The sequence below is a fragment of the Saccostrea echinata genome, unplaced genomic scaffold (assembly GCF_033153115.1).
Source record: "Saccostrea echinata isolate AGI-Se365-2 ecotype Australia unplaced genomic scaffold, CSIRO_AGI_Sech_v1 ptg000029l, whole genome shotgun sequence".
Taxonomy (NCBI): domain Eukaryota; kingdom Metazoa; phylum Mollusca; class Bivalvia; order Ostreida; family Ostreidae; genus Saccostrea; species Saccostrea echinata.
In genome coordinates, this window is record NW_026889778.1 from 9,904,849 (window position 1) to 9,916,907 (window position 12,059).

General features: G+C 30.8%; 2 long non-coding RNA genes across 2 annotated transcripts; both read right to left on the reverse strand.

The window, feature by feature from the left end:
- Positions 1-825: 825 nt before the first annotated feature.
- On the reverse strand, positions 826-7,548 carry LOC133194467 (uncharacterized). Its single transcript, XR_009722089.1, has 2 exons — positions 7,468-7,548; positions 826-1,253 (listed from the first exon to the last, which is right to left on the reverse strand). It is a non-coding gene; the product is annotated as an uncharacterized LOC133194467 (long non-coding RNA).
- LOC133194468 (uncharacterized) lies at positions 5,912-6,535 on the reverse strand. Its single transcript, XR_009722090.1, has 2 exons — positions 6,437-6,535; positions 5,912-6,333 (listed from the first exon to the last, which is right to left on the reverse strand). It is a non-coding gene; the product is annotated as an uncharacterized LOC133194468 (long non-coding RNA).
- Positions 7,549-12,059: the final 4,511 nt, after the last annotated feature.

Genomic DNA, 12,059 nt, shown 5'->3' on the forward strand with positions numbered 1-12,059 from the left:
ATCCAAAAAATCCAGATGATTTCCGGAATTTTTTAAGGAATTTTCGTTGATTATTAATTAGCGAAGCTTAATTGAGAAGAAATAAAAACAAATTGGTAATCTTCAAGTACCAATGATGTTTAAAATATATAAAACAAACGCCAGTACTCTTCCGATTTATCGGTATTAAAGGCCAAAAATTCGAGTCTATTATTTTAATATAGTAGTATAGATGTCAAGAGCTGAAATGGGGGGGGGGGGGGGGGGGGGGTTATCATATTTTCGTTATTTGTATTTTCAAATTGTTTCTAATGGAACATCCAGTAGAATCTATCGAGAGTTAAGATCGAGATCCTGTCGTCTACGAAAACTATGCCTTTGTGCATCAAGATGTTATTAGTTTTAACCTGGTTTCTTTGTTCCTATTTATTGTATCATATTTTCATATTAATATAAGTTTTTAAAATATCAAGGACAAACAGATAAAAAGCCCGAGAGAAAGAAAGGGGGCTGGTATGACCCACATCTTTAAAAAAGGATTTGATTAGGGTGTTTTTATGGCCCATGATCATGATGAATTTCAAATTAGATTGTATAGTAATATTTAGCAATGTTTTCGCTGTCGTATTTTATCAATTATTTGCAAAACAAACTTATTTGTATAAAATTACAATGGCAGACATTGCATCCAATTTTATTTTTTAAATTTTTTTATGTTTTATTTATTTTTTGTTTTGCAAAATACATGGACCATAAACAACCTTATCGAAACCTCCTCTTTGCTAAATAATTCATTTTGTGTGCTAACAGATATAACAACAATACTGATATCCATAAAAATAATCGTTGTATTGTGCACTGTAATATCCTTTTATTCAATCTAAAAAAAAACAGCTTTGATAGGATAATTTTAGTATATAAACAAGTACATGTATCTGTTCAGTGATGAACAGTAGAAGGATCCGTTCCAATTTTTAAGTCATATCGAAAGCAACTCTCTGTCAACTAGTTATCGCCCCACTCCGCTATCTTTTCCAATCAATCTGGTTCTGGCTCCTTCGTTTTCTTCCGCAGGGTATTTTCTTAGTTAGATTTTTGGGACAGTAAATTATCCCATTGCATCTGCATTCACAAGTGTATCGAGTGCATCCAATGTCAAACGAGTAAGTTTCATCTACTAGGTATCGCTTTCCTCTGCTATAGCAATAATCCCTACAGGATTGAACAGTGCAAGCGACAACCGCAAGGAAGACAGGAAGAAACAACAGCTTCATCTGTAAAAATCAATAGCTTTCAGTCTATGCAATTTAAAGTGAAATTCCTCCTAACAAAATAAATGTATTTCAATAACGTCGACTTGCAACACAGGAACACTATAGAATGTAATTGACTTAAATCGTAAGTACTCAGTTATCGGATGATGTAGATTTTTCAATGTTTTGATTAGGTTATTATATTTATTTAACCATTTGAGTCGCTTGCCATCTTCTAAAATTTGAAATCATATACAATCAAAAACATCAAAGAATCTTACTATAAAATTTTCACCACTTTTTGAAATAATTTTACTTTTCATTTGCCTGCATTATCTTGCATAGTGAAGGAAACACTATTATACCAAAAATGGCGCATTATCAAATCAAGATAGAAATAGAAAATTTTATATCATTTTAAGGTAACATTCTTTTTAATTTCAGTGATTATGGATCTTGAATTAATAGGTATTCTACCTAAATTTTCCGTAGACTAACTGATATCCGCCAGATTAAAGGTCACGATGATTTAAAAAAAAATCTATTTTTTTTTAATTTAAAAATATTTCTTTATACATAATTTTTTCAACATTTAGTGATGTTACATATTGTATAGGTCATTTTCTTCATTGAAAAGATTGATTCATTGATTGTATGTTGTTATGTCCCATTCGAGAATTTTTCATTCATATAGAAACGTCACCATATAAAGGTGAAATTTAGACTTTTATTCGGTACTAAGGACCATTGAGCAGTGAGGGATCTTTCTCGTGCCAACGCCTACCGTGACTCGGGGCCTCGGTTTATAAGGTCTCATCCGAAGGACCCTCACCTTTATTTCAATGTGCCGAGTGCTTGGCGAAGGAACAGTTGTTACCTTTTTTTTTATCGACTCAGGTCAGACGCGGACGGGGCTCGAACCCACGATCTTCCGATCATGGAGCGTTCATTAAAAAGAAAAGAAGACTAAAATGAAAATGTATTGATGAAGAAAACCAAGACGCAATGCGTGTATATGGTTTTGTCTAATATATATTTTTGAAACGAAAACTAAGCTGTAAATCAATTAATATTCACTTTGTGTTAAACATCTTCAGAGAGAGAGAGAGAGAGAGAGAGAGAGAGAGAGAGAGAGAGAGAGAGAGAGAGAGAGAGAGAGAGGGAGGTGTACATTTTTTTTTTAAATATAAATTCTTATAGTTTTTTAGAATTGTTTTTTGACTGAGTCCCAATATTAAATGATTTATTAATTTTTACAATTTACATACATTGTACATGTAAAAAAAATTCAAGGTGTAAAGTAAGATACATATACGGATTTCATTGAAATATTTAGATCTAATGTGACTAGTACTTACCTTTATTACAAGGTCCAACCAAAGTATGAATGGAAAATATTTAGTTATCTTTTATAGGAAACCATTTATATTTATTAGCCATACCATCAGGTCATTATCACTATTTGACAAAAAATAATCGCCAAGGAGAAAAATTCCCATCATTCATTTTACATAAAATATTGCAAATTATTTCATCAACTCTAAATGTAAAATCTGCATAAATTTGTGTATTTACGTTTCTAAATTGGTTTTCATTTGCCTTTTGACATTTACGCATCATATTGGCCAAAACCATTACTAGAAATTGCATTTTGTTGATAATGTTCAATGATCATGATGTTTATGACAGACTCTCCCTTAAAATTACTTGGACCTGTTGAAAGTATAAAATGTATTTAAAACAATAATCGCTTGTTGATTTTTAAATGAATGGTGAATGTACATGTATATGAATTCATTTTAAAAATAATATTAATACAAAATAAAATCCATTCATTTGTTTTGGAGGATGAGAATATTGGAGACTTCAATAGAAATTAGGGATGTCAAAATATTTATTTTCTTTATTCGAATATTCGATTGCATTATTCGAACGATAGTCGAATATATTCGAAACTTTTTTCGGAAACTAAAATTTAATTTCAAACGTCACTGATACATGGCATATTTAACCCCAAATCCCCTTTTTTAAAGTTTATGAAAAAGTCACATAATACGTTACACACAGATGTTCACATGGACCTAATATGTGGATAGTGTGTTTATATTTACTAGATATAGACCGCTAATTCCTCCAAAATGTATGATTTCCCAGTCAATCATATTCATAAATCGGTCTGTAAAGTCGGTTTTAAAATGACAGTACGATATAAATGTATTTTTCTTAAAACTTATTAGATTGATTGGGGTGAGGGGGTGGGGGGGGGGGAGTGGAGGGGGGCACACACGGTGTCTGTGTTAAATATTTGAATATACTTTTTGTTATAACTATCAAAATGTCTTTAAAATTGGCTGCATTTCAAAATAAAAATTGTCGGAAATGAAATTTAAAAATGTCGGAAATGCTATGCAAAATTCCGGAAGTGTAATGCAGCGTTAAAATATATAAAAGAATATTAATTTTATAGTAATTATCGCAGTGTCCAAACATGTCACGGCTATAATGGTTACATGGTATGAGATCAAGTCCAATTAATAATTTTACAAAGAAAGCGCAGTATAGCGAGATAATTTCATTACAAAAAACAGTGATTATTACAAATAATTCTCGCGGAAGTGAAGCATTTCTAATCACTGTACTTTCTACATGTAAAGTCAGCAGTTTTTAGTGATGGACATTTTCTTATCGACTGTGTCTGAGAAAGACGGTTTCCCAATTATAAGACGAGAATTCCATCTCTTTATCACTCTTTTATTGAATTTATTTATTCGAATGTCGTTTCGTTATTCGATCGTCGGTCCATTCGACTGATAGTCGAATAGTCGACTATTCGTTGACATCCCTAATAGAAATACATCGAGTTGCACATAAAAGAACTAAAAGTAAGAGCTAAATGTTTAAAGAGGCGGAACTTTACTTCAATTTGAAAAAATAAATGACCGAATTGCAATAACTAAATATAGCATATTTGACACATTAATTCAATACCTGTATACTTTATTCATCTGATCTAAAGCACAAATGAAATATCTTTTGATTTTTCATACGTGTTTTTCTGATTTTACTTGATATGTACAGCAGTATACAAAACTAAATATTTAAGGTGGAATAATGAGCATAATGTAAAATGACTTTATAAGAGGAGTGAATAAGATGACGTTTTAAGAGATTCAAAGTAAATTTTATTTTGTATGATTCTAACAGTGTAAGAATGGTTTATCAAAATGTTCTAGTCCTGAAATTTTTGATTCTTTATATTTTCTGCACTCCACTTTCTTCATATACAAGTTATATATATATAAGTGTTGAGTTTTGCATGTACTACATGTATGTCTAAAAAGTAAAGATTTGCTATGTAGTGCACTTATCTCCGACTTGTGTACTGTTAAACCCTGACGTACTTACATGCAAAGCACAACAATATTGTAAATATTATGCTGATTTTTATAACGATACGACAAATTAATTAGATTCCCCATCCCAAACCTGTTTGCAGACGTCAAATTTCCCTGTACATTCTTTGAGTAGTTTTATATGAAACACCTTTTTCATGACTCAGTGGAATCAGTTCACGTAACGATGTGTAATTGATTAGTAAGATATTTAAGATATTTTGTTGGGATTTTTTTTTTGATAATATCTTTGTCAATAATGACACTATTTTCTAAATTATAATTCTTTATTTCTTTTTTTTTTTTTTTGTCCAATGTATAAAACTCAGCGATTATAAATTTTAAAAATATCTAATGTAAGGGTTTCTGTGGAGCAATCCATAGCGTTTTCAAGCGACGTTCGAAGTATGATATGTTTAATCTCCAGTGTAAAGGCTGTCGCATTTTCTCCAGGAAAAAAGTTGTGTACTATTTGGGCATCGCATTCTTGCACTATATAAATTCTCTGCATATTATGTCATAAATAGCGGGGTTCCCATAAAACAGAGACAAACTTACAGGAAGCACAATATAAGGCCTTAGTTATGAGTTCTTTTGAAAAGCAAGGGACCTTGTATCCGCGGCAAGTGGTAAATCAACTGCCACAGAAATAACATATTTAACCTACAAGGAAATATATCATTGTAAGCCTTTCCAATTCTGAACAAAACTTGCAATTTTATTTTCCAGACTCTCTCAAACATATCTTGATGGTACCTGGCCCATTTGTTTTAAAATTAATATTAAGTTGATATAAATTGAAAAAAAAGTTATATCAGTAGTTATGAATTTCAAATTTTGTGGTCACTTCTGAAAGAATTGAAATCAATGTGTTTACATTTATTTGCCTTTCCCCATTTAATTATATTACTCATCGTTGGTTCATAAGATTATGAGACACATATCTATTTGCAGAGTGGACTTGAGTTAGAGCAAATACCTTTTAAAAAACATATTTTAATTATTTATAATGCAGGAGGGACATTTGATAGGATTCATAATTCTCAAATCAAGATCTTGATTTTGTACATTTTTTCGCATTTGTTTAAATTTGATTTTGTTTTTTTTCTTATTTTTTTTTTAATATATCATAAGCATGTTCATATATTTATAATATGATTCTTTTCAAACATATCATCTGCAACTGTTATAAATAAGTTAAAAGTAGTATGCAGCATAACCTTTTTTTTTCAAAAGTCCTGAATATATTTTGATTGGAAAAATGTATGATTATTATAATAATTGTCATTAGAGTATTGATGTTTAATTATCAATGACAAATATTTCAGAGAATTTTCAGTAAATCTTTAGCACATGTATCTGGTCCTCGATGAAGGACACTTGTAGGAGCCGTCACAATTACAGTCGCAATCAAATCGGTAGCAACCTCTATGGAATAGGAACCGCCCTCGCCCGTATCTTCTCCCATCAACCTTGCAGTTTTGACATCGCTTCTTGTTTCCCTGTTGATCTTGGCAGATATTCTTTGTTAAATAGGCGGGACAGTAATATGAACCGTTGCAATAACATTGACACGAATACCGAAGACAACCAGTGTCGAACTTGAAATTGGTGTTTCCTCGATATTTCTGCTCTCTGACAGTGCAATCCCTACAAGACTGAGCGCTGCAAACGACGAAGAGAAGGAAGAGAAGAAATAACTTCAACATCTGAAAAAAACAACAACAGTTCACTGTCCATACAATCCATAGCGAAATCCTTCTTAATAATAAATGAAACTTTATTATATATACATTAAAAAAGATAGTATACCTATAGCGGGAATTTCTGGACGGTGCTATCTTTGGCTTTTTCTAGCGGTTTTGCAGTAGACCGCTAAAATTTTCATCGCTAAATTTGCGCTCCTGCTTATAAATACTGAATACAAGAAAAATAACTTAACGACTTTAATCAGTCTGTTGTTAAACTTTATATCTTTCAAACGATATTGGTATTTACTGGTATTCAAATATACATTGAAAGTACTGAAACTCATCTAAAAGATAAATTTTCTCATTTTTGCAAAATCATGAAACTCCATGCCTCAAAAAAAGTTACGCCAAAATTTTTGGCATACTTGTGTGCAAACAAAACGCCAAATTTTACACCCGGTAAAGAAACTCACTATACGGTAAAGTGTGAAAGATATCGCAGGTGGTAAATTAACTGTATTTAACGTGAATAAGAGAACGCTTTAACAGATTCAAGCCTCTTGACTGAATTATGATTAAAGCATACTATGAAAAAGTTATATCCAAGTTCAAAATCAGATGCGGGAAAAAAATTAATCTCACTCACATAAAGATAAACGGATTATTTAGGGTAATATATTTTTTAAACTTATTTCTTTGATTGAACATGTGTTTTAATGAAAAATTCCCTTAGGATTCCCTGTTTACATTCACTTACAGGCCATCCTTATAATGTGACAGATTCATCAAATGAATTGAATAAAAAAAATTTTTTCTCAGAGAGAAATTGAGAAAGAGAGCGAGAGAGGATAATTTTGCACGTTAAAAAGAAATGCCATCAATTAAAAAAACTCCTAAAATGCAATCCATGATACGAGTGGTCTCTGCAGATGAAATGTCATTACCTACACATTCAGCTAAACATCATACTTCAGAAACTTGTTTTATTAAATAAATATTAATTCCAACATGAATTCGAATCTTATGCAGACTACATTATAAAGTTCTTTTGAATCGCTTTATTTGACAATCTTTACCATACCTTAAAATTTTACCATATAATAAATTATACATGTATACATAAGAAATTGACTTCGCCAAGTTTACACATACCTTTATTTTTACGAGGTCCAACCAATTTATGAATAAACAGCATGTAGTCTTCTTTTATAGAAAAAACATAAAATTGTCACATCATCAGTTCATTAATTATATTAGTCAAAGAAATTGTCATTTATAGAGTAAATTATCTACAAATCATTTTATGTAAATAAAACTTGGCAAATAATTTTATGAATAACACCCTATACAAATGTCAGTGAGAAAAATGCTTAAATAATGCATATTATCTTTGACATATAGATCTCATTTTGTCATTAGCATTACTAAAAATTCACAAAGGATGGGATGATAATAAACGTAGTTTGAGCAATCGTCTCTGTTTTATATATATATATATATATATATATATATATATATATATATATATATATATATATATATATATATATATATATATATATATATATATATATATATATATATATATATATATATATATATATATTTAAGGAATAACTGTCTAATTTTTTGGATTCATGATGTGATCAATCGATTGGCTTGCGTGATAATTTGCATAAACGCCGAAGGCGTTTATGCATAAAATTATCACGCAAGCCAATCGATTGATCATCGTCATGAATCCAAAAAAATTAGACAGTTATTCCTTATATTTACATGCTCCTGATTCTGCAAATTCCCGTGCTAATAGCCCCGCTTCTGTCTCTATTTGTCCCGCCCCGCACGTGATTTTTTTTTAACCGCGCCTATCGATGAACCAGTGGATTTATGTAGAAATAAAGTATTTTTACAATTTGTAATTTTATCTCGGACAAAGACATTGGAAATGTAAATATATATATATATATATATATATATATATATATATATATATATATATATATATATATATATATATATATATATATATATATATATATATATATACGTACTTGACGTGGTTTGTGGGTCATGTCACATAAACATGGTTTATGGGACCCTGCATTTGTAATAGGCTTATTTCAATAGGAAACACATTTTTAAGAATAGTTTTTGATGTAGATCCCAAATATAGAAAAATTATAAAGTTTTCTCATATTTGGTTTCAAAGCTATAGATAACGTTGTGGGTCATTACATTGTGGGTATATGTCCCACAGCGATCTATAGTAGATAATTATATATAACATACTTGTGGGTAGGAACCCACAAACCATATCATAGCAATATATATATATATTCTTTGTGGGAGATATCCCACAAACCATGTGTGGATGCAAAACCAATTATATATAGCATACAATTTTTAATTCAATGCTTATTGATATAATTATGTAATATTTAAGCAAGATGCAGCTATCAATGTATGCAATAGTCAAGGCATATCTTATGAACTATGATTTTTGCAAGTTTTATTTGAATACTTTTGTGTAAAGTGGGATCAGACCTAAACACTGTCCTTAACCAAACGTTAATACCAGTATGCTTTGGGGAGGGGGAGAGGGGGGTAATAGATACAACAATATGTAACATACATGTATAAAATAAACAGCAATTGCATAGTGGGTAAGAATATATACGTGTGGCGTGTCCATTTTTTTCCTGGGATTTTTCCACAATTTTAGTAACCATCAGTACATGTAAATTGACCAGTCAAGCTATGTGTAACAGAAGAATAATAACTAAAGTATTCAAGGAAATTAATTGAATTTCATAGTTTTTCCTTTCAAATACCGGTGAATAAAATCTATAAAAAAAAAAAAAACAAAAAAAAAAAACAGTTGAATTCAGAAGAAGAAAAATACAATTTCAAAAGTTGATGACCTCGATACAATCAATACAATTTCTCAAACTGTCCAATTGACTCGTGTCAGGTGCAGGACAAACCCTCAAATCGTGTCAACAATAAAATTCTCAAGTTTCTATTACACAGAAATGTCCCAGACACAGTTCATCACACCCCACCCTCACTGTATGGAAAGTGCTAATCGACAATCATCTACTAGATTTGGATCACTAGCTATATTTTGATGGATCATTCGAAATTTCTTTCTGCACTATTAGAGAGAATGCCACTTATATACGTTTTTGTTTTACTAATAATAAAAAAACTGCTTCAACTAATATGAAACTTATTGGTATATTTAAAGATTACCATATTTTTGTGTCATCTACCCCTCCTTAAACATCGGTAGCACGCGGTTTTCACGCGTAAATTTAATGATTAAAACGCATTCAACTTCAAATCTTAATGTCGCTTCATTCATTTACAAATTTCAATTCAGCCCTATAAGCGTTAAGAATAGATTGCATGGAATATTAAAAAGTTTTTCATGTAATAGAAAGAAAACAAACCACATTTCTCGAAGAAATGCATGGATCCTTTTTCATAGAAGTCATAGCATATCGCTGAAAATCAATTAACTTTTTGAATTCGTCCTCTTATCGTAGAATGACTGCTAAGAGTTTGTGCTTTTTTTCGGGGGGGGGGGGGGTCCAAAGTTACTTTTATATGGTTAATTTAATATTCTTAATAATTTTAATGACTTTAAAAAAAAACTTTCTTTAAAAAGCGTAATTTATAGAAATTAGATGATGTTTCGTGGGTAAATTGGGGAGAAAACTTAGATACAATCACTTTTACAACAGAATATAGTATGAAAAAATTTGAAATAATTCAAAATAAGCAAAATTCCCATACTAACTTAGTAAATGAGGACGGTATCGGATTCCCAACAGGTTTCCATTTAAATGTTCACTCAAATTAATCTACACTGATTCTATAAAGGTTTAAGAGGTTTCCTAATTACTAAAAAATTACTTGCATCAGAGTACACAAAGCAATATAGCAAGTGATCCAAATCAAGTAGATTTTCGATTAGCACACTCCATACAGTGACCCTGAACTCATCAAATGACATAGCATTAGGTTTTAAGTAACCTGTGTGTCTACTTAGGTCTTTTCTAGTACAGCTGAGGCCCAAACCAAATTCTCCTTGTGACCTCTAAATAATACCTGATAAAGGCCAAAACACAAAATATTTTTATCCTGGTGACATTGTCCAAGTAATACCATGTCAAGGTCATGATAAACCCCTGGTCATGTCCATCTCTGTGTCAAATATAAGCAGCAGCCAATGTTCTCCCCCAAAGTTATGCTCATGGCATGGCAATCCCTCATCAACACTTGTCATGTAGACACACAGATAAACAGACAGACAAGGCAAACCCTATATTCCATGCCACCTTTATTTGCAGAGGTAATATAACACTAAAAAGGTAACACTTTTATCAGTTCAAGATTAAATTTTATTTCTCAAAGTTAAGAAAATGTTTCATGCATTATTTCATACACAAGACAATTAAATGTGAACGTTCTTGATATTGATAAAACATTACATCTTAGGGATTATTGTTTTCCATATTTTGTAAATAATAAAACAACACATAAGAAAAGATTTGCTGAAAATAAGTGTCATTGAAGAAAAGATATTTAATTTGCATTAATTATAAAGTCTAATTTGATTCATGGTCTATAAATATGCAAGTCTCTGATAAGACTGTAGCTCGACTGGTTTAAGCCTGTAATTGATTCAATTAAAATCCTAACAAAACTGTAGAAGGAGTAACATTTTGAAAGAATTTTACAGATAATTCTACTAATAACCATGACAACACCATTCAATGAAATGAAAAACTGATAAAACAGAATTGTGGGTTTTTATGCAATCTACTAGTGAAATTATTAAATTCAAATCGAACAAAACTGTAGAACTAGTATTGGAAACAATTTCACAGATTATTATAATTTTTGTAACCATGGCAATTTCATTCATTGAAATCAAGAACCATAGTCAGAATTATGTATCTTGATGCAGACTACATATGTACTGAGTTTTATTTAAATGAGACAAAAACTGTAGGAGAAGTAGCATTTTGAAAATTGTTCACACAGAGAGAAACAGACAGACAGACTACACAGACAGGGAAAAGACAAAGGACACAAAGGACACCTTGCCATCACATAAGCTCTTCTGGTCTATGACCAGTAGAGCTAAAAACCAGAGGTGCCACAGTCACATTGTACTTGCATGCAGCAAGTGTTTGATTTTAACCCCCAATGGGGAGATATAATACACTGTAACATTTTTCATAACCTACCCATTAGATATGTAACATAACTGTCTTTTTAAACTATAAGTATTTCTAACGTGCATTTGTAATATACTTTTAAAATATAGGCAATATATGCCATACTCTTAACATCTTTACACTAATGCACTTCAAACCACACCCCAGGGACAATTGATGCAGATAATTATCATGGGGTATATACTCTCATAATATTTCAATCATGTTCACTTAACTTTTAACAAAAAAAGTTACACATAAGACATTATAATATCATAATGCTGACAATATCATTATAAAATGAATAAAAAAACAACCATAAGGTCACACCTCAGGGACAAATGATGCAGACAGGAAGCAGAGAGTGCATACAGGTATCTACATCTTAGTTAACTCAGGTGATCAAAAAATTAGTCCAAGGAATTTATTTAATTTTTCAGGAGTAACTGTTCCAGTTTATAAAGTTTATCACAGAATCATGTTTGACTGCATGACAAAAATCCTAACTTTGTTAAC